The sequence below is a fragment of the Chrysochloris asiatica genome, unplaced genomic scaffold (genome assembly GCF_000296735.1).
Source record: "Chrysochloris asiatica unplaced genomic scaffold, ChrAsi1.0 scaffold00017, whole genome shotgun sequence".
Lineage (NCBI taxonomy): Eukaryota > Metazoa > Chordata > Mammalia > Afrosoricida > Chrysochloridae > Chrysochloris > Chrysochloris asiatica.
The window spans coordinates 10,505,684-10,530,498 of record NW_006408535.1 but is presented as its reverse complement, the minus strand read 5'-3'; the positions used below and the strand labels follow the sequence as shown (position 1 = coordinate 10,530,498).

At 39.0% G+C, this 24,815-nt stretch overlaps 1 pseudogene; it reads right to left on the bottom strand.

The window, feature by feature from the left end:
* Nucleotides 1-24,815, bottom strand: part of LOC102823647 — a 192,496-nt pseudogene that overhangs the window by 85,471 nt on the left and 82,210 nt on the right.

Here is a 24,815-nt window from a genome sequence, read left to right as displayed (position 1 = left end):
CATTGCATATCTTTCAGTATCACAGCAACATGCAAGCCACCACAGTATGACAATGTGACAGATGAGTGATAAGGACTTGATATATTAATCATTAATTTGTTTTACAAAATACAGTAAATATATAGTCACTAAGGTAAATATCGTCACTAATGAACCCTCAAAAACCTGTGGTACACATATACTACTTTGGAAATGCGGCATCAAGAAGGTATTCCTGTACCCTCTTAGCATCTTTTAAACATCACATGAGTCTCTTTGTTTGCAGATGGTATATGTAGGTAAATCTGGTCTTACATCTTCCACTGTGACACTCAGGGTGTAATTCAGTCTCTCGTTTCCTATGCTAAAGCCCCACACCAATTATGCAGTATAGTTTATAATAAGGAACATGGGAAGCAGCCTAAAATATTGATAAAAGTGTTACACATATGTGTAATGTGAACATGACAAAAATATTTCTGAAATCAAGTTACAGGACTTGTAAAAAGTTAATGGCATATTTTGTAATAAAAGCATCAGGATTACAAAGCAATATGTTTTATGTAATCTATATAAAATCAAGAGACTAGATATCAAAATATTAACATTGGTTCTTTCAACTGATCAATATCTTTGAGTGACATTGATTTTTCTTTGTTCATTTATATGTTTTTCAAACTTGAAAATGATAAGCACATAGTAATTTCAAAATCAGAAAAAAATTTTAAAGAAGTGTATTTTAAAAATCAATTACCTAAATGTAAAAACTAAAACCATGAAACTCTTGGAACAAAACATTGAGGTAATTCTTCAGGATCTAGTTTTTGACAACGAATTCTTAGATATGACACCAAAAACCCAAACAATAAAAGAAAAAATAGATAAATTGGACTTATTCAAAGCTTTATCAATAAAATGAAGAGACAACCTAAAGAATGGGAGAAATTATTTGGAAACCACAGATCTGATAAGGGTACAGTATCCGGAATATATAAAGAACTCCTAGAACTCAACAGGAATTGATTGGATGCAAATTGAAATGCTTCAACAAACTGATGCAATCTGGAGGCACTTGCTCATCTACACCAAGAAATTTGAAAGGCAGCTACCAGGTTAGCCTACTGGAGGAGATCCATATTTGTAACCATTCCAAAGAAAGGGGACCAAATTAAAATATACAAATCAACAATATTAAAATCACAAACAAGTAAAATTTTGCTGAAGATAATTAAAAAACCATTGCAGCAGTGCATTGACAGGGAGCTACCAGAAAGTCAAGTCAGATTCAAAAGAGGACATGGAAGGAGGGATATCATGCTGATATCCGATGGATCTTGATTGAAAGCAGAGAATAACAGAAAGATGTTTACTTTTACTTTATTGACTATACAAAGGCATTTGACTGTGTGGTTCATAACAAACTATGGAAAACATTGCAAAGAACGGATATTTGAGAACAGTTAATTGTGCTAATGAGGAACCTGTACATAGACCAAGAGGCAGTCATTAGAAAAAGGGGATACTAAGTGATTTAAAATCAGGTATGTGATAGGGTTGTATCCTTTCACCATACTTACTCAATCTGTATGCTGAGACAATAATCTGAGAAACTGGATTATATGAAGAAGAACATGACATCAAGATTGGAGGAAAACTCATGAACAATTTGCAGTGTGCAAGTGACACAACTTTGCTTGCTGAAAGTTAATACTTGAAATACTTACTGATGAAGATCAAAGAACACAGCCTTCAGTATGGAATGCACCTCAATATAAAGAAAATGAAAATCCTCACAACTGGACTAATAAATAACATCTGACAAATGGAGAAACAACTGAAGTTGTCAAAAACTTCAATTTGTTTGCCTCTACAATGAATTCTCATGGAAGCAGCCATCAAGAAATCAAATGATGTATTGCATTATGAAAATCTGCTGCAAAAGACCTCTTTAAAGTATTAAAATAGCCAAAATGTCAGTGTGAGAACTGAGGTGGATCAGACCCAAACCATGGTATTTTCTATCACCTCCTAAATATGTGAAAGTTGGACAATGAATATGGAAAACCATAGAAGAATCAATGCATTTGAATTATGGTATTGGCAAAGGATATTAAAAGTACCTTGGATTACCAGGAGGAAAGAAATGTGTCTTGGAAGAAGTACATCATACTTGGTAGCATGGACAGTAAATGAAAAAGAGGGAAACCCCCAATGAGATGGATTGACATGGTGGCAGCAACAATGGGCTCAAACATAACAACAATGGTGAGGATGGTTCAGGACCAGGCAGTGTATTGTTTTGTTGTGCATAGAGTGGCTATGAGTCAGAACTGATTTGGTGGCATAGAATACCAGAAACAACAGCAACTCAACAACAAAATGACAATAAAAAATGAGCAAACTATTTGAATAGAAATTTTATCAAAGAAGATAAATGGCCAATAAACACATGGAAAAATGCTTAGTACCATTAGTTATCTGAAAGCGAAAAAACACTATCATCAAGTTGATTCCAACTCATAAGTATATATATGGGTTTCTAAAGACTGTAAATCTTTGTGCTCAGCCTCATCAGAGCAACTGGTGGGTTTGACTACCAAACTGGATAAGCAGTTCAATGCTTATCCAGGCCTCTATTAGTCATTAGAGAAATGCAAACAAATCCACTTGGAGATACAGGTCACCCCCATTACAACAGCTATTATCAGAAAAATGGAAAATCACAAGCGTTGGCAAGGATGTGGAAAAATGTGTACATTCATCCATGTTGGTGCAATTGTAAAATAGTGCATCTACTATGAGTCCTGGTGTGGTGCTGTAGGATAAGGACTGGACTGCTAGGTTGGTTTGAACTTCAAGGTCAGTGGTTCAAACTCACCAATTGCTTCTCAGGGTTGCTATGAATAGGAATCGACTTGACAGCACTTAACAACAACAACTGTGGGAAACAGTTTGGATGTTCTTCAAAAAGTTAAACACAGAATTCCCATATGACTCAACCATTCCACACCTAAGTATATGCCACTCAAGACACTTGAAAGTAAGGACTCAGATGCTTGTATGCTAATGTTCCTTGAGGAGTCCTGGTGTGGCACAGTGGGATAAAGCACTAGATCATGAAGTTGGTTTGAACTGCAGGGTCAGTGGTTCAAACTCACTAGCCACTCCTCAGAAACCATGTACAGGGTCACTATGAATTAGAGTTTATTTGATGGCACTTAATAACAACAATAATGTTCTTTGCAGGATTATTCAAAACAGCCAAAATGTCAAAAGAACCCCAGTTCTATCAACAGATGAATGAATAAACAAGATGTGGTATAGACATATAAAGGAATATTATTCTGTCATAAAGTGAAAATGAAGTTCTGATGCATGCAACAACATGGATGAACCTTGAGATTATTATACAGATTGAAATAAACGAGATACAAAAGGACAAATAATGTATAATTCTACTTGTATGAAATATCTAGAATAGACAGATACATGAAGAAAAAAGTTTATTAGTGATTACCAGAGTTGGGTGGGAAGGGGACATGGGGAGGAGCTATCACTTAAGTGCTACTAAATTCTTTTAAGGGTGCTAAAGGCATTCGAAAATGAGTAGCACAACATGATGAATTAATGTCATTTAATTGTACATGTCAAAATGGTTGAGATGGAAAATGTTTTGTTAATTTTTTTTTTTTTTAACCAAAGTAAAGTTTTAAAAAGAGAAGGAAGGTTGGGCTTGGATTGACCAAAATCTTGAGAGGCTCAGAGCTAGTCCAGGCTTCAAGAACCAGAAGGAGCTAACTCAGAACTGGGTGATCTCTATCCGTGAACTTAATGTAATTTATCAAGAAAGAAAGGTCTTTAGAAGGACGGGTTATCCTACCTAAAGAAGTTATACAGACTGTCAGACTACATTAAAGACTTGGACTCCATTTCAGCTCACTTCATGCCTTCTACAGCATTTTAACTTACACTATCCTCTCCAGTCCCTGGAGAAGTAAATCATGCTTGGTAAAGTAGAAGGTCAACAAAAATGAGACAGACCCTCAATGATGGATTGACACCATGGCAACCAAATGGACTGCAGCGTACCAATTGTGAGGGACAGCTCAGGAGCAGGCAGTGCTTAGTTCTGTTGTTGGAACTGACTATAAGTTGGAACTGACTCGATGGCACCTAACAACAACCTGTAGTAAACAGTCACTGGTTGGTTTTACTGTATCTTTGATGTGGTGAAAATGTGAAATTTGTTTACTATACATTAGTGTCTTGAGCCTGATATTCTAAAGACATTTGGTCTGTCAAAGATGATGGCCACCAGTCAGAGCCCAACTCCAACTTGAATCTTGAGTCTAGAGGCCATGTTGAATAATTTACATACTTCTGGGAGCTGAACTGCCAATGTGCTGGGGAAGAAGGGAGAGGCAGATTTGCCCTCAGGCAGAGTTAATATGAAAGTGGAATAAGGCCACCATACCTAACTAATTCATGGAGGAACCATCTCCCTCTCTGGGACTTGCCTGTGTGGGTGTCAATGGAAATTGGAGTACCTGGGTTACATGGTACTGAATCATACCCCAACCAAGATGGTCAGAGGTCTATAGTCCCCTTCCTGATTCCATAATCCATAGTCCAGCATGCACCTGTGACTAGCTGTGGCTTTGTGATGAAATTTCTTTGTTCTCTGGGCCCTATGAATCGGCCACATGGATATGAATTCTTTGGACACCATTCTGGCCTCTTGCTGATGGTCTGCCTAATCTGGATGATTTGTTTTTGTCTTTGTCTAGCTTAAGACTTAATAAAGGATATCTCTACAAGATACATTTGAACTGGAGGTCTTTTCTCCCCTATGACATAAGTAAGCACATGTAAGCTTGTGTACTGGGTACTCAATCCTTGTCAGAGATTGTAAATTTGAAAAGAGGCTTTGATTCTGTAGGAAGGTGCTGTGGGTTGGGGAGAGGGACAGATGCCAGCCTTACCTAGAAGCAGAATCTTTGATGTGATAATATGTGAAATTGTTCATTACAAATTAGTAAGTAAGCACAAGTCAACTTACTTTGCTTATTGGGTAATCCAACACAAGGTCAACCAGAAGAGGGTTGGGGTTGGATACAGAAGAGATGGTGAATATGTGCTTAAGATAAGAAAGTGAGTCTAGAAAGGAAAGAGAGGAAAAGGGATTGATTGCATGCCAAAAGCAACAGAAAAGGTTCTGCCTCTTTACTAACCTGGATATGGAGAGATCAGATCAGAGACCATGGAATTTTAGAGATTAAAAATAAACTAGTAGAATTGCTTCCTTTTACAAACAAGGTAACTGAACATAAAAAAATCTGTGTGGTTAGTTGGAGATGATATATATATATATACATACATGTATTTGTTATCTACTCACACCAAGATATATCTTGAAATGCTTTTCTAATTCTCATCTACTTACATTCAGATTTCTTTAAAGTATTATTACCACCTTACCCTCATTGCTAAAATGTGTCATGAACACCGGGCTGTTTATTATTTTGAAGCAAGTGCCAAACACTGTGAAACTGGTTTCATTTACCTCCAGAATTTGCCAAAAAAAAATCCAATGATGACTGAAACCAGTAATGACTATTTTCTATTTTCTTTTTCCTAAGTAATTGACCATTAATTATAATATCAATAGGCAGTGGGTAAGAAAAGCAGACCCATGTTAGGGCTATGTTTCATTTGTAACTGTTTTGTATATATCATAAATCTCTAATATTGGGGTATTGTCACCCATGATGAATTATTGTAAGCATGTCAGCACATGGTGGAAGTCAAGTACGTTCAAATACTACTCAGTCGGAATTGAATTTGGCATGATAGTCTCATAAAAGGGGGGTCAATTGAGAGTTTCCACTTGCCTGCTCTAAACTTGTCACTTGTAGGTGCTAAAGAGCTTGTTGTGTTGGTTTAATTAGTCAACAAATCGGTCCTTACTTGATTGCGTGGTCGTATCACATATGTTAACACTTCAGTGTTTGATGGAGATATTAACAAGTGACAAGAGTCTCTTGGTCTGTGGACTTTAAAGAAGAGAAGCTCTTCTATATTATTTCATTTGGCCCTGCCAATATTTATTAGATCATGCAGCCCACAGGCTGCCAGTTAAAGAAAGACAACACAAACATTTTTCAGGGTTATGCTCATCTGTATCCCAAAGAAGGGTCACTGAACAATCGATGGGAGAAGAGCATAAATAAGATAAGTGTTTTCTTCCACTGCTTGCAAATTCATTATTTGATACAGTTTGCTGCAGACCTCCTTTGAGCTTTTTTCACTTAAAGATAATTTATGACAAGAACAGAGAGGTTCTTGAAAATGCTATAGCAACTGAAGCTGAATGATACCACTCCTGTGTGAGACGTACAGTCACCAGAGGCTAGTAAAGAGAAAGTTTGCATTTGTATGAAGAACTGTATTAGCTAAGAATTCATCTATGCTGGCTAAAATACTCATATTGTCAATAAGAGATTAAAGAAAAATAAATAATTAAAATGATTATTCCCAGGAGTGGGGGGTGGGGGATAAAAAGTTGGTCCCATAAAAGTTTGCAAAAGACTTGTCTATTCACTTTTTCTATAGCAGAACAAACAAAAGGGCAGTGCTCACTTCCAAGGACAGGCCTCATTTGTTCTGTCACCGTTCTGTTACAGCTTTTATCTGCATTAGCAAGAATCAAGCCGTCACAGGATGCGCAATGATGATGTGGAGTGTATGGACCCAGACCCATCAAATAGTTCCTTTTGGTAGGATGTTGGTTTGCAAAACACTTCAATGACCGATAACAATTCAAAACCTGCCAATTCAAAAGTATTCTTTTCTTTCTTAGGAAGCCTCCTGAAAACTCAAAGATCTTTGCCTTCTCTTTGCCTAACAAAAGATAGAATTTGTCATTCTGAACCTTTAGGAGAGCTCACATTGATTTAATCGGTATTTAATTATGTGGTGGTTACCATGTTGTTGTGGCCCTTATCTCTTCCTTAGCTACCGCAACTAACACCTTAACCTCCTAAATGACCCCTGTGGGCCTTGCCCACATGTTTATCCACTGGTCTGTTGATAACTTACTGTATAAATATGGCAAAGCCCTGTGAGAAAGTGCACATGAAGAGTTGAGACAGCAGCGTCTTTACACAAACATTATGCACTCGCATTTGGAGCACACAGGTAGCCATAGGTTAAGGAAGATTTTACCTAAATCAAAATGTATTCTTCAGATGATTACGCCATTTCCCATAAGCCACTCCAGTTTTCAGCCAAGCCCCTGGGAATGGAGCAGCTGCCGCCAAAGCCTTTTTTCCCACTTGAACAGAGGTCATCCAGAAAGACCTTTCTCACTTACCTTCACCTCCATTTTTGCCTCATCTGAGCAGCAAACTAAATTACTATTTAGAAGAAACTTCATAATTTTCTCATCCCATCCTGCCACCACCACAGATGCTTTTCATTAGAGGTACAAATAGACTCCCAGAACCAGCCAATCAGTTTTTACTGGGAAGCAGCCCTTCAGTGAATACTTGTTGATTAATTGATTGATTGACTAGGGTAAATTGTGAAGGTCAGTCTAAGTAATAGAAACAAAAAAATAATTTGGCTGAGTGACAGCGTTAGTAGTGAAGGGTTAAAGAGGGCAAGAGGGGTGCAGTCTAGGGTAGCATGAATTTAGGTTAAGGGTATGAAAGCTTTGGCAGAATATTGTCTTTTGAGGAAAAGGAGATGGGAAATGGGCTTGGCAGACTTGCAAAAGATATGGGTACCCTCAATGCAAGAATTTTCCTGCACTGAGCTCTAAAGAAAAAAAAGAAATGAAAAGAAAAGGATACAGAGAATGAAAAGCCATTTGATGTGAGGTGAAGAGGGAGGATTAGGGGGAGGGGTGGAGAGTGAAAGCTGTAATAGGGAAAGCAAAGGAAGGGAAAAGGAAAGCAGGAACATGTGTGATTTAATTTAAACCTCAAACTCCTAGCGCCTTCATTTTTTTTTTTTTTGCTTTTACCACAATGCTGCACAGACTGTCAGTGCACTTTTGAAAGTTACTGGGGAGATTAGAAAAGTACCTTCCTATATTTTGTAATTCTGTAATGTCAAAATTCTGTATAATTAAGATTCATTGTTTTTCTTATCAGAAAAAAAATTCATAAAATTAAAAATAAATAACAAAAATAAGAAAAGAAAACTCTTGGAGCTGAGAATACCCTCAGAGAAGACAGCAGAAATATCAGACTATAGGGTCAGAAGATTTTATAACAAGTTGTGTCCATAAAATAATCTTTTCAGTTCATTTAGGAATATTTACTTATGCTTCCAGAAATGATTTAATGTCTTTAAGCATATCTACTTTCAGAAAATGTTTTAATCTTCTGTAGTTTATGGAAATTATTGCTTGCCACCTCTAACAAGGAAAAAAACATTTCTCCAAATTGGTAGGGAAACTTTATATTAAAATTATTTCCCCAGTCAGAGACTGCCACAAGATGTTAACTGTTCTCAAAAGTGACAAAAAATGAACTCATGGCTGTCTGGGACCAGGGCAGGGGCAAGGAGACTGATTGCACCAGGGGCACATGGGAGCTTATTGAAATGATAGAAATGTCCTACCTCTTGATTGAGGTGGTGGTTATATAACTGTGTCAAAATTCATCCAATGTACATTCTAAATGGGTGAATTTTATTGTATATAATCAAACATCGATATAACTATCTTTACAATAGCTTTAAAGCAAACTGAACAAGTATATATATATATATATATACATATTTGATGGTCATTTATAGGAATATTCCCAATTCTACAACAACCTGGAGGATTGTTTTTCTAAAAGTACTAAAACTAGTATCAGGAGGTTGTGTTAGACTTGAAGAACTGAAAGAACTCTACATACTTCAGTGCCATTTTTCTATATTTGAAGCTGGCATAGCATAGAAAGAAAAGACACACATTTGGCTTTAAGTATTATTATTACTACTACACATTTTTTTTAATGAAATAACTTTTGTTGTTATTTGGAGTTCCTTTCTCTTTTAGTTTCCTTAGAGGGAAAGATCCTCATACTAGTATCGATATTTTGATTCAAACAAATATCCACCCATTCATTAAAAGTTTCTCTCATATAAAGGAATTCCATTTTTCTTTCTTTCTTTTTTTTTTGATTGGTGCTAGACTCACAGACAGACAGAAATAAGCTGCCATTCTTCCATTTGATAGCCAGACGCTGCCAGTTGTAGCCTGGGCAGTCATGCTGTTAAATTAGGTCTAATGAAGGAGTAATTGCTTTAGATATAGTGAACCGTTTCAAAGAAAACAAGGATTCTAATTGATTTGCAATTTGTTTGGCACATTGCATTGTCTGCAGCTATTGATTAGTCTTCTGGATTTCACACTGCATGTGTTTCCCTTTATTAAGGGAATAACAGGTTGCTGATTACTTTCTTTCTGGGTTTAATGTAGCGGTTAATGTCTACTTTGTTCTTGTGTCATGTCACAGGCGAGGAAGGAATAATAGGCAAGTGGGTGGCCCTTTGCTAAGCAACTTCCCTGCTGCTCTGAGCTGTGTGCTCAGAGACAGGCTGAAAAGCAGATCAAGAGAAAGGGTTAGAATAGCAGGACTCACAAGTTACAGCCTGAGTCAGGCCAGACCCAGCTCAAAACTTGGCTTTCCCCTCCCAGTCAAAGCACAGCCTGGGATGAAGCAGCTGGTGGTAGATTTGTTCTTGTATCATTCGATTATTTGTAGACAGGATATGAATATATGCTCATTGTTTTGTTTAATAGATATGCATACTAACTGGGTGCAGAAAAAGAATATTTGAGGCTGAGGTCTTCGGGTTCATTTAACCCTTTAGAAAGAGGCATTTTGCTGGCACCTGGGCGGCACTTGTTGCTGAGGTGTCCATATGATCATCAAATGGCTCTTATGTTTATACCAACTGCAGGGGAGGGAGAGAAAGTTCTCAGGGTTGCAGTCATTTCATTGCCCTCAAAGCACAGCAGGAATTATTAGCTTACCCTGGCGTGCCCCTTTGTTTTCCTAGGGCTTTGCTCCTCCAGCAGATACTCATTTAAGGCGAATCCACTGCTTTCTGAAATGTGTTTTGCAATGGTGCACAGAACAGGCACTCACTAAGAGGATCTAATCCTTTCACGGCTCAGCTTGTTAATGTAGCAAACTGCTGAAAATGGGAAATGGATTCTTTAATGAGACGAGTTCCTTCGTGGCTTTATTCTCTCAGTCCGACCCCCAGGCATTCATTCAAGCCCTCCCCAAGCCGGGATCAGGCACCCCCACTTCCCACCCAGTAAGCAACCCCTTTTCCAACACGCAAGCCACCTCTAGGCCCCCTAACCTTCCCAGAGCTCTTAGAAGCTTACAAACAACAAAAGAATGTGGCCACTGAAAGATGCCCCCTTTCTCCACATCAGTTACTGCTTTCCTAAGTCTGAGCCCACCTTGGCCAGGGCTCCCAAACTCACCAACAAGCTGTAGAGAAGAGCTTTTCAACGTAGAAAATGCCCAGGAATTGCATCTCAATGTATCAAAGCAAACAAAATTTTGTTCTGCTTCCTAACATACACTACTGTAGTTTTGCAGCACTGTATACCGTATATTATTAATAGTGATACTGATTGCCAAGGCAGTCTAGCAGTGATGATCAATTTGGACTCCAGTCTTTTTTCTTTGTTTTCTTTGCTATTTTTCACTCCCCTCAGTCTTCCTGAAACCATTGTACTTCTCCTCCAGAAATCTCACACCCCCTCCAGAAATTTCTAACCAGGTAAAATTCAGGTTAAGAGAATGATTACAGGCAATTGGGACATCATGACAGGCCAGTATGCATTCAGAAAAAAAAAGCAAGGTTAGTTCTGCACCTTTTGCTCTGAAAATGGTTGGATTGGGAGAGTACACTTATGCACATAAACTCAGGATTACTTCTGAGTCCTTAGCTTTTTTAGGTACCATTTTTTGGGAGTCAGTTGGCACTCTGTGACTATTCAATACTCTCAGAATGATAGTTTGAATGCATAAAATAAAGTCCTAGGATTACAAAGAAAACTAATTCTATCAAAAGATTTATCAAAATATTGCACCTCAAGAACAAATTTTATAACAATTTAAAAGTATGATTTATTTTTAATGAATGCCTTTATTTTACTTTAAATATGATCTATGGATGGGTCCTGCTTGCTGTGGTGCATGGGCTAATACACTGAACCGACCTTGCGGTTCAAATTCACTAGCTGCTCCTCAGAACCAACTCGAAGGCACTTAACAACAAACAACAATGGATGGATCTAACAACTCTTGTGCTTTTGAAGCAATGGTGTGTGTAAGTTAAATTTTGAGTATTTGTAATAACTTTAATGTGTTATAAGGAAATCTGTGAGTTCTCTTGGTGACAGGATCCAGGGACTGATAATGATACTGTTTTTGATGCCTGCATCTATAATTGAAAGGGATGAGTGAAAATAAAGAGGTAAATTTTCACATACAAATTCATGGACCCTCTAACTTCTATTCACAAACCCAAAGACCCCCTGCCACCGAGAGGGGACCTTTGGGTTTGTGATGACTTCTTCCCATGCCAATAAGTTGCCCAGGCCGCTGTCACTGCAGCTCTGTGCAAAGAGAATAAAGATGAGCATGGGGGCATATGATCCTACCACATGAAGCATAGATTTCCTTTCTAACCTTTTTCTTCTCCGCATGGTCCTCCATCTATGCAACTCTGGCCTATGTGTCAAGCATGATACACCGCACGAAGAGAAAACAGCTTAGCACAAAGTAAAATTGGTCAGGCATATAAGTTACAACTCTGCATTATATGAAGCTATTTATGACAATCATACAAGTTTATAAGAAGACATACAGTTCAGCTAAATTCAATTTAAAGAAAACAAAAATCACTACCACTGGAGCAATAAATAACATCATGATAAGTGAAGTTGTCAAAGACTCCATTTTGCTTGGATCCTCCATCAACTCTCATGGAAGCAGCAGTCAAGAAATCAAATAATGTATTGCATTAGGCAAATCTGCTGCACAAGACCTCTTTAAAGTGTTGAAGAGCAAAGATGTCAGTTTGAAGAATAAGATACACCTGACTCAAATCATTTTTCAATAGTCTCATATGCATGTGAAAGTTGGACAGTGAATAAATAAGGCCATAGAAGAATTGATACATTTGAGTTGTGGTGTTGGAGAGGAATATTAAAGGTACAAGGACTGCTCAAAGAATAAATCTGTGTTGGAAGAAGTACAACCAGAATGTTCCTTAGAAGCCAGGATGGTGAGACTTCATCTCTCGTGTTGTTGTTGTTGTTAGGTGCCATTGAGTCGGTACCGACTCATAGCAACCTTATGTACAGCAGAACGAAACACTGCCCAATTCTGGGCCAACTCACTACTGTTGCCACGCTTGAGTCCATCGATGCTGCCACTTGGCCAATCCATATCGTTGAGGTCTTCCTCTTTTTGTCTGACCCTCCACCTTACCAAACATGATATCCTTCTCTAGCGACTGGTTCCTTCTGACAATATGTCCAAATTGTGAGAGACGAAGTTTGGCCATCTTGGCTTCTAAGAAGCTTTGGACATATTATCAGGATTGACCAGAGCCTGGAGAAGAACATCATGCTTGGTAAAATGGAGGGACAGTGAAAATGAGGGACACCCTCGCCCCCAACGAGATTGATTGGCATAATAGCATAACAATGGGTCACGCACAGCAGCAATTGTGAGGTTGGCGCAGGACCAGGCGGTGTTTCGTTCTGGTGTACATAGGCTTGCTATGGGTTGGAACCAACTCTATGGCACCTAAAAACAACATGCAATTTAATAAATAAAATCTCTCAGGATTGGCAAGATCATCCTGATCATCCTGGTCATCAAGGAGAACTTAAATGGGATTACTTGATTTAATAAATAAAACTACAAATATTTCAGGGGACATACTTATGCTAAAAAATTATTTGTGGTTTATCTGAAATTCATATTCAACTGGGTTTTCTGCAATTTATCTGCAAATCCTAAATTAACTAATGTTTACAAGGCAAATAAATCTTAGCATAAATTATGATTGGCATGAAAAGATCTTTTCTTTCTTTTTTTTTTTTTCTGGTTAAATTATTCTAATTAAACTCAGAAGTAGCTAGTTATGGTGGTTTGCTGTAAAATCAAAAAGGACTTTGATAATTGAAAGAGGTGTAAAGGGAGGAGAGGAAGTAAAGAGGAGAAGAGGAATGAGATGAATCAAAGGAAGGAGGGCGGGTCTACGGACACAATCCCAGAAAGCTAATCCTGCCAAAAATCCAGTGCACATCAGTTTTCTGCCTGACCTTTCTCAGTGACTTCTTCCTCTCTCTTGGCCACCACTGTGTCCTCATTTGAAATGGATGAAATCACGTCTCCTTAATCCTCACCAGAAATGAAGGAACCAAAGCACAGGAAGGTTAAGCAACTTGCCTGATGTTGCCAAGCTGGGATGTTGCAGAGCTGGGATTCAAATCTGGAGCTGATGCACTCTGAAGTAGAAAGGTTTTGTGCTTCACACCTTACTCTATTGCTTCTCTAGCAACAATTGCCCCAGGATTTTATTCTCCTTGCTCCTTCCATTGCCACCTCTCCTGTTTGTGAGCTGATTGAAACTGTCAGGGCAGGCAGGCTTGTGTTTTATATTAAAAAAACAACAACAACCAAAAAAAAAACTTTGAAAGTCCCACCCTCAGGGTCTTTCCATTGTCTATGGGAGAGCAATGAAATTAATCAGCTGAAAAGCTCACCTCCTGGGAAGTAATAGACAAACTCAATCAAATTCTCTGACAACAATGACAACAACAAATCAAAACCACACCATGCCACTATGTCACAGTTTTTCCTTTCTCCTGGAGTCAAGTAAATTCAGACTTGGAATTTTAAAATTGTGAAAGGAAGGTTCGGATCCCAATAGTGTACATGTGTGCTCTGAAGTTGCTCATCTCTGCCATGGTATCTACCACTACATCATCAAGATGTCTGGAGAATCATGTTCTAGAGGCTCCAGGATGAAGTGTTCTGTACAGCAAAGGATTGTTATTTTATTTACTTTTATGCGTAAGCATATATTGATCCATGATTAGGGGCCATATCAGCAACAGTCAATAAAACTACATATTGCATTGGGCAAGTCGCTTGCAAAAGAACTACTTAAAGTTTTAAAAAGTTAACATGTCACTTTGAGGACTAAGATTGGTTTAACCCAAGCCAGAACAATAAACAAGAACACCAAAGAAAAACTTTTGCATTTGAATTGTGAAATTGGCAAAGAAGAAAAAGAAATGAAAGTAAACGAAAACAAGAGAAAATTGGCAAATTTTGACATCTTTCAAGTACTCAAATTATGTTCCTTTAAAATGTCCTTTGAGTTTTGTGAACAAAAGGAAGTTTGAAAGGGCAAGATTAGAGTCGTAGGGTGGATGTGGTAAGGTTTCTCAAAGAAATTTTAATAGAACAGCCCTTGCTACCTTCAAAAATGAGTAGGAATATCATCAAGCTGGAAAACAATTCATGGGTGCAACTTTCCTGTCTTTTTCTCAACTATGCGATTTTCAATTTTCCTAAAATTTCTACATAACATGCCCCCATGATTGCTTTGTGTTCTTCAAGACAATCTATCAAGATTACTGTCTTTGAATTCCCCAAAAAACAGTCTCCATAACCTTCTCTGCCTTGAATTGAACTGGTCTGACAAAATCCCTCAGAAACCATTATTTGATTGGACCTTTTTAAAAAGCACCCTTAACAAGATGAAGACAGGTGTATTACTGAGAAAAATTGTCTGCAACCATCCATTGATCACAAAGACGTTAAAACGTTTTATTTAGAATTAGCTTGTGCTTGTATGAACCGGAACCTTACTAGCAATACTTTTTTGTCTTACCCTCATACATAGGGCCGCTATGAGTCAGAACCAATTCGATGATACTTAAAAATAACATGCCCCAGAGTACAAGCAAACTTCAAACACACTTTGGAATTCCAAACTTTTTCTAAACCACCTGAGACAGTACCATGTCAGCCGAGCCAGAGCTCTGCCAACCTCCCTGAGGCAGCATACTTGTGCTTACAGCTGTTTCAAAGAAAAGCTCCTTTGAGTGAAGTCTCAACCATCAGACCTCATCTAAACCCAGGTCCCAGCAATCCATGTTGATATTCAGATATTTCCTCCCTTTGTAGAGGCATTTTCTTCTGCTTTATCATAAGTGGTATCAATAGGTTATTTATATTTTGAACTCCATTGAAAAGAGGATTATACCAGGGCATTTAATTTTAGTTAAGAAAATATAGAAATGACTCCCATGTATGAAAAGCAATGCTTTAAAATGAAATAAAATAGTTCACTTCTCGCTGTCACAGCAGTAGCACTGGTAAGTACTTCTAAATTGCTCCACTTTGCTATTGTCTGAGGTCCTTGATAAGCATTCTGCATTTTAAGCTTTATCTATTTCTCATCATTAAAAAGCTCATTAGTCATCATACTGGTACTTTCTTTACAGTTCATAAATTCAGATTATAACCTTGTTCTTATAAACGGTGCCACTCATTAAATCAGCCAAAACACTAGTGTGAAGACATTTAATGGTAAGATTTTAAATTAGATATCTACATTTAGAAGTCTTGATAAAATATCAAGGCTGCCTAAAGTTTTAAAAGGGAGATGTAAAATCAGTGGGAATGTGTAATGGGACTCTGCTTCTCACTGAGCTATTGCAAAGAAGAGGTTAGATAGCCCACGATCAACACCACAGGTATAGTAGCTCAATGAAGATAATGTGGAGTTACTGCACCCAAGCCTCAAATCCTAACGCCAAGACCTCTTTCTCATAAACTAATGTTAAGTAGTATTCTCTGTTTCCTCAGTGGTTGAATTTTGCAGTTGTGTCCTTTTCAATATGGCTTCACTGTGTCCTTATTTGAACCCAGGAATTACCCTTTCTTTCCTTTTTTCTTCCTTTCTTTCTCTCTCTCTCTTTCTCTCTCTTACTCTCTTGCTCTCTCTTTCCTTTATTTCTTTCTTTACTTTTTATTGTAATTTGGGTGAAAATTTACAGAGCAAATTAGCTTTCCATTCAACATTTTATACACATTTTGCTTTGTAATATTAGTTGCAACCCCCTCAATGTAATAGCACTCTCTCTCTGGGTTCCCCATTTTCATTCACCCTATTTTCCTGTCCCTTGCTGCTTTCTGACCTTTGTTCCTGGGTAAACGTTGTCTTTTTCGGTCTCATGTGATTAACTGTGCTGAGGAGTGCATTCCTCTCTGCTGTTACTGTTCACTTCATAGGCTTGTCTACTGTTTAACTTGATCCCCAAGGGTAAGTTCAGTCTCAAGTTTGAAGGGGGTTTTAGAGACAGAATCTTGGGGATTCCACCAGTATCTATCAGACCAGTAAGTCTGGTCATTTTTATGATTCTGAATTTTGTTTTCCATTTTTTAATCCCTCTCTGTCCAGGATCTTTTATTGTGATCCTGCTCAGACAGTCAGTAGTGGTGGCCAGGAACCATCTAGTTCTTCTGGACTCGGGGCAGAGGAGGCTGTGTGAACCCAGGGTTCTTGAGCACTATTTATAAAATCTGATTCCTGAAAGAACCTCAGATCTGCTGCATAAGATCTCTGTAGAGTGTTAAAATAAAAGATGTCACTTTGAAGACTAAGGTGTGCCTTATCCAAACCATGGTAAGTTCAATCACTTAAAGCTGGAGTCCTGGTGTGGCTAACATGTGAACAGATATGGCTAAAGAGAAGGAAACTGTCAAGGCTGTAAAATGGAAGGACAGAGGACCTACTAGCCAGGAAGGGACCATAACTCTACTCATTCTAGGTGGTTTTTCTAAGTGGGTACAATGAAAAAGGAGTGCCCGATGTGGTGTTGTAGGATAAGCACGGGGCTGCAAGGCTTGTTTGAACAGCAAGGTTGGCAGTTCAAACTCACCAGCCACTCCTCAGAAACCATATACAGGGTCGCAATGAGTCAGAACCACCTCGAAGGCACTTAGCAATAACAATAAAGCTAGACAATAAGGAAGACCAAAGAAGAATTACTGCCTTTGAATTATGATGTTGGTGAAGAATATTTTTAAAAAACACATGGTCTGCTAGAAGAATAAACCAATCTGTCTTCCAGACATTCCAAACAGAATGCTCTTTGGAAACAAGTATGGCCAGACTCCATCTCACATACTGTGGGCATGTCATCAGTCCCTGGAGAAGGACATCATGCGTGGTAATGTAGGTCAATGAAAAAGAAGACCTTCAGTGAGCTAGAGTGACACAGTGGCTGCCACAATGAGTTCTAACATAGGAACAACATGTGAGGGTGGCATGTTGTTGTTGTGGTTATGTGCCATGGAGTCGCTTCCAACTCATAGTGACCCTGCACAGGGTTTCCAAGGCTGTGAATCTTTACAGGAGCAGAAAGCCTCATCTTTCTCCCGTGGAACAGCTGGTAGTTTCGAACTGCTGACCCTGAGGTTAGCAGCCTGATTTGTAACCACTACGCTACCAGAGATCCTGTGAGGGTGGCATAGAACTAGCTAATGTTTCATTCTGTTGTTCTTAGGTTTGCTATGAGTTAGAATCAACTCGATGGCTCCTAATAACAACAGAGGAAGACCATCAGTCACAAACTGAGAAACCAGCGGTCAGGTAGCAATCTAATGACCTCACTGACTCTGACCCCACACCCAGACAACTTCAAGATGTGGAGAATCTTCCTAAGGATAAGGCACAGTGTTGAGTATCTTATTCAGACAGTAGTGATTGAATGCAAGGGAATAAAGTGGCAAAAAGAACTTAGGAATTGTGAAAATTATAGACAAGACAATATCCAGTGATCCTATATTTAACTAAGGAGCAAATGTACCCTGACCAACCATGTTTTAAATGGAAGCAAAGGAAACAGAGTCACATAAAAACTGGGGCTGGTACCAAATATTTTAAAAAAACACAGAAATGAAAAGAACAAGCGTTTCTGAATTTCTGAGGGTCCCAAACACACACACACACACACACACACACACCCCTCCTATAGATTCTTATTCTATTTGATAAATGCCCTGGACTGGATATTGTTGGTGTGATATGAAGTCATAATACATCCATGCTGCCATCTTTCCCTGGAGTGGCCTACCCAAATTTCAGTTCCACTCTGTGTGCTCTTATGTAGTAGTGGTTATGTGCCGTGGAGTCGATTCCGACTCATAGCGACCCTGTACAGGGTTTCCGAGAATGTAAATCTTTACTGGAGCAGAAAGTCTCATCTTTCTTCTGTGGAACAGCTGGTAGTTTCGAACTGCTGACCTTGCAGCTCGCAGCCTGATTCATAACCACTACTCTATGTGCTCTTATAGTAAACTATATATCCTGGAGTCTAGAGATTGAGGCTGAAGGACGGAGTAGTCTGGAGGCAGTGGGAAAGGCGGGAGTGGTTCTGGTTGCATACCTATGAGGAATGACATTCCCCAGCAAATTGCTCTAGGCTGGATACAAAATTTCTTATGCTTGAGAACACTGGGAATTGTGCTTTCTGTTGTTTGCTGCACTTGACAGGAGACAAGTTGACTAATTTGAGCATGAATAAACTTAACTCTTTTTATTGTTGTTGTTAAATGCCATCAAGTTGATTCTGGCTCATAGCAACACTGTATAGGGTTTCCAAGGAGTGACTGGTGGGTTTGAACCACTGACCAGTGGTTCACCAGCCCAGTGCTTAACCTACAGCCCACACCAGCACTCCTTTTTCATTGTGCCAAACTACAAAAGCCACCTAGAATGGGTAGAGTTACGGTCCCTTCCCTGGTTACTTAGTCTTCTGTCCTTCCATTTCCTTTATACTGGCTTTTGACAGTTTCCCTCTCCTTAGTCATATCTGTCCCCATGTTAGCATTTCATAGGTTGTTCATTTTTGTTCACCAAAGCCTCTTTTGAGAATCCTCCATGATGCTCATGATTACGTTGTGTGGCCCTTTCCTCTTTAAGTAGCCTTTCTGGGTCATTGTATCATAAAAAGTGGCCTCTTCCTCTCCTGTGCCACTGCCCCACTGACCACTCTACTACCATTCATTGCCACATTCCCACCAACTTTCTCACTTCACCCTATCCCCTTATTGTGAACTTGCAGCTCAAAGAGATCAACACCATAGTACAATTCGGGAACTCCACATTCTGTTCCCAACTCTACCAGGCCTGTCTCTGGGAAACCACACTATTTTCTAACCTGGGAGTCCTGGTGTGGCACTGTGGGTTAATGTGCCAGACTGCAAAGCCATTTATTTAAACTGTAAGGTTGGTGGTTCAAACTCACCAGCTGCTCCTCAGAAACCCTATGCAGGGTCTCTATGGGTTGGAACTGACTCGATGGCACTTAACAACAACAACAACAACTGTGTCTTGGCATCTCTATGTGTAAATAAAAATATCAATAATGACATGAAATATTGATGAGAGGTCACCAATGAAGAAATATAGGTGGGTCTTGGAGAATGAAAAAAATTGTATGCCTGATCCTCTACATAAGCCTCAGTTGTTGTTATGTGTGATAATGAAAATCCTCTGGTAAGATGGCCCCAGGTTAAAATGCATTTTCCTTAGACATACTGTCCAGTTTCAGTGCCATCATTCTCATGACCTTGTTTCTTCCTCATACCTTGGCCTACCTCTTGACCATACACTTTGATAGTTTAACAGATAATTTTAGCCTTTGGTTCTATCCTGCCCAAAAGTTCTCAGTTCACTTTTTAAAAGAGGCTTAGCTTGTTTGTATAGATGCGTTATTGGGTATGGATAGTACTTGGTTTTTTGTAAATAGGATTCAATTTTAAATACACAATAAGAACTCATTCTATCAACAATATAGTTAATGAAATTATTTTGTAAAACAAAGATATCATGCAAATTTTGAAGGGTAGGTTTTCTTAACACAAGGTACCCCATCTCTTCTTTCGGCTAGCCCAGGAACACCCAAGACTCAGTGTGGTCTCACGGTAGGTTTTCTTAACACAAGGTACCCCATCTCTTCTTTCGGCTAGCCCAGGAACACCCAAGACTCAGTGTGGTCTCACGGTAGGTTTTCTTAACACACGGTACCCCATCTCTTCTTTCGGCTAGCCCAGGAACACCCAAGACTCAGTGTGGTCTCACCTTATTTAAACTCAGTAGTGATTAGCTCTCCAAATGTTTCATTCTTGCCTGCCTAACTCTTCTGGGCAGACTCTGTTCATTCCAGATTTCCTCCCACTTAAACAAACAGAATGTGTTGAATGTGTGGCCCCAACCTCTGCCAAAGCTCACTTACCTGACCTCTCCTGCTAAGCTATGACCTCCGAGCTTCTGTAGCCTACAGCAGGTCCCAAGACCCAGAGTCCCAGGGCTTATGCTAATGTCTGATGAAGCCTTTCTGAGCTCACACTGACCCATAGACAAAGTCTCAGCACTTCTCCTTAGGAATCCAGTGCTTTACCTCTCTATCACTGCATTATAGAAGTCAAGGCTGCAGTGGGCGGTGTTGACCTGTGGTGTTGAGGGTTTCTGCGGACAGCAGCCCATGGCACTCATTCACACAGTAAGCCAGCGTGCTGCAGCCCAACACTGTAATAAAGCACAGTACACATGATGATAGCTCTTAGCCAAGCCAAGCCTGCACTCTAAAAGCGGCACTCTCATCAAGAGGGTAAAAAGGCCCTCCAAACTCAGGAGCCTGGGAGAGACAGGACAAAGCATGGCTTACACTGGCTCTGTGTGTCAGTTGAGAGACCTCGCATGGGAGGGTCATTAAGAGTTATCGTCTATGGGAGCCATGAAAACCCACTCCCTCCCCTACCTCCAGCATGCTTAAATAATCCAATTCCCTGACATTAAGTACGCAAGCACTCACAACTCAAGAGAAACACGAACTTGCTGTGGATAGGTTTTTCATTGGTTGATGTGGTAGGCAGAATTGTAGCTCCACAAAGATATCTATATCCTAATCCCTGGAACCTGTAAATATATTATATTATGTGGCAAGAGGGGATGTGCAGATATGATTAAATAAAGGGCCTTGAATGGGAAGAGTATCTTGTATTATACATGTGGTCCAATGTAATCACACATTATTGTCCTTGTTAGGTACTGTCAAGGTTCCAACTCAGTAACCCTATGAAACTCTTCCTGACCCTGTGCCATCCTCACAAATGTTGTCATATGAGGCCATACAGATTATTTAAATCAAAGAACCTTTCTCAGTTGTGCATAGAGGGAGATGTGACAACAGAAAAAAAATATCAGAAGGGTGCACCATTGCTGGTGTTGAAGGGGTTGCAAACCAGGGAATGCAGGCAGCCTCTAGAAACTGGAAAAGGCAAAGCAACAGAGTCTAGCACCTCCAGAAGGAACACAGCCCTGGTGACATCTTGATTTTAACCCAATGAGCTCTATGTCCAGGTCTGGCCTCTAGACTGTAAGACAAAAGAGTTGTAGTAGTTACTAAGTTTGTGGTGATTTGCTACAGTAGCCATGCTGTTGTTGTTAAGTCTCATCCAGTTGGCTCCCACTCACAGAGACTCAGTATTCCAAGGATCAGCTGGCAGGTTTGAACCACCAACCTTGCAATTAGCAGTCTAATGCTTATCCAACAGAGACACACCAGGACTACAGAGAAAACTAATAAAGTTTCTAATTACATTTTGCTAAATTTGTCACCATAATTCATTTTACTTAAAATACTTTGAGAGCATGTTTCTCTTTCCCAAAGTTTTTTTGAAAACAAAATCTAATTGCTTCCATAAAGATTAAATAGCCTTGGAAACAAGTGTAAATTGCTACAATTTGATAAACCTGACCTATACTTATGGATATAGTAGCTCAAAACACCAACTAAGAGGGAAAGAGTCTTCACATGAAGTATCAATCCTATCCCTCTGTATACAGGATAGATAGGGACGGGCAACTTAGACATTGGCTACCAAAAATGAGGGGGTGAGAAAGGCATGAAGTGACTGGCTTATAAGTTTTCAAGAGGGAGTTTAATTTAAGAGTATGCGGGGTAAGGTAGAGTCCCCACTGAATAATTTTCATCTTGTTTAGACAGGTCTGGTGAAAAGAGATGGGGATAAGAATCTTATGATTTAATAGTGAGTAAATGTTATCATGACTAATTGCGATTGTCACAACTGTAAAGGTAGAAGTTTTGTAACAAAAACTGGGGAGTAGTTAATCTTACAGTCCAGGAACAGAGAACCTTAGAACCATCAAAGGAAAAGTGCACTAGTGGAATGTGGGACCCTATCCAGAAAGGCAGCAATGCCAGAGATGGAAGCAGAGATGAGGACATGGAGAGAGAAAGTAGCTGAGGTCTCTAGACTCATGGAAAGAGAAAGACTGAGTGCTGGCGGCTAAGAGGCAGGCTTGCATAACATGCTCTTTGGTTGTTTAAATTATTATATATTCCAGAGTGTTTTTGTGTACATCCCGCCACCCCAAAAACAAAACAAAACAAACAAACAACACAGAGGGAATAGAAGAAAATACTGTTGAATGATGATGCACGGAGGAGATTGTAATCATTGCAATGAATCAATGGTGTAAAACTGATGTAAGCTATCACTCAATTCACAATAAAAGCTCAAAAAAAAAAAAAAAAGATTCATTAGCCTTGGAAACACTATTGGGGTGAGGGCAGTTCTATAAGAGTAGGAATGAATTCAACACCAATGGGTTTGGCTGTTTTCAGTATGAAGTCTGAGGCCTTATTCTATCTGTTGAAAGGCTTTAGCAATATTATCTCAGCATATAATCCTTGACAAGAATAATCTTCATAAAGTATTACATTTCTCCCTCAGTCATGGGGCAGTAGGCAGTAGAAGGGTGATATGCAGGGACATGAATGTATTAACCAGAGACACACTAGGGAAGAAAAATGAAAGGAAAATGTTTTTGAGCAGCTTGATCGTGGCACTTCCTCCCTGGAGTCATTCTCTAGAGTTTGACTTCACAATGACTGGACAGTTTCCTCCTAAAAGCTTCAGGATGACTGAGTGTGCTACCCAGGAAGAAGGGCTTGGATTACAAGACAATAACTCTGAAAGAATTATGTGTCTCACCCCTACCACTCGCCTCCCCAACAATGAAAAGTTAAGAAAACAACCAAATGTGTGCCTCACAAAAATGCCTAGTCAGGCAGTTGTTTCACCCCTGCCTGTTGAACATTTGGGTTGCCTGATTCAAATGTTAAAGCTGTGTTCAAACCAGAAAAAATAAAAATAATAAGCTGTCAGAATAATTACTAAGAACATGCAAGGATTATACAAAGTAAACTGCAGCCTGCAAAAAAGAGAATTGCATGTTAGCTAATTGTTAATTTTAGCAATCGCAGTGGCTAATTACCACGGCACACATTGACTATTAGCTTGATGCCCTAGCACCTGCTTTCTCCAATGAACAGATTTCTTCATCGCTAGCACAGGAGCAAAATGTGTAATTATTGGCCATCATTGGGGCGATTTTTCAGTGATTCTTTTGTGCAATGTGAATAAAGCATAATGACATATTTTATTAGAGGGCAAATAGCTGTTTGTTAATGGAAATGATTTGAAATCCAAAAAAACTAGAAGCTAGGAGCATGTTTTCAGTATCAGCATGAATTCAAATGTATTTTCTTTTAACTATTTATAAAAGGAGCATAGAAATCAAATCTAAACTGAGTATAATATATTTAATGATATGTACAAACACAGCATTGATTAATTACCTCAAATGCTTTCAATAGTACACCATTTATTTTGTTTCAGTCATGTGTTAAATTTTAGTATTTCATATTTAAATTCTTATTTCTTGGTCCGAGAGTCTTGGTGAAGCAGGCCTACGTCATACCTCATTTCCTGAAAAACTCTCTTTTTATTGGTATACATGGCGTTTGCAAAAGTGTTCTAGAAATCCAGCCTTCACTGCTTTCAGACCTGAGCACATCAGTGTCTCCCTGAAGAGAAGAGCATGAATGGAGTCATTAACAGCCAACTGTCAGCCACTGGGTGGATTGCACATTGTAAATAAGGTACCCTGAGGACAAGACTGGAACTCTTCAGGCTTGGAAATGACATTCTTGTCTCTTTCAGGATGAAATTAACAGATTACTAGTATGGGGACCTATCAAAGAATAAAAGTAATGTCTATCTTCGTCTAAGGCATATAAATGATCATATGTGTGTATAAATTGACCTCGCTGGAACACAGCACCTCTACCGGCAATGCTATTGTTAAGTGCCATCAGTTGGTTCTGACTCATTGACCTGAGGTGTGACTGGTGGGTTTGAACTGCCGACCTTGCGGTTAGCAGTCCAGTGCTTATCCTACAGTGTCAATGCTACAATATAGGAAATAAGACCTTTTCTTTCAACTTTGTCTTTGACCATGTTCTAAAACCTTTTTCTATCTCCATTTTCCCCGCTCCCACCAATCTCGGTATTTTTATAATGGACTATCAGTTCTAAATGTGGTACTACAGAACTTAAGTGTAAAGTCTTCTGTAAGTTGGATATTAAAATGATTATTTGGGAAATGGATTAAGAAATAAAACTAACATGTTTTAGATCAGCATATCCCTATTGTTTTTACCAAGCTCAGGAAAAATAGCTGGTTTGAAGACAGCATTTTCATTCCACCACATATTTATACCTTATTTGTATTTCTAACTCTGTACACTCTGTGCTGAATTCTTCTTAAACCATGAAACAAGAAAAATTGCCTCTTGTTCTCAACAAGAAAGATTAAAGGGCTGCGCTTGAGATGTATGTTTA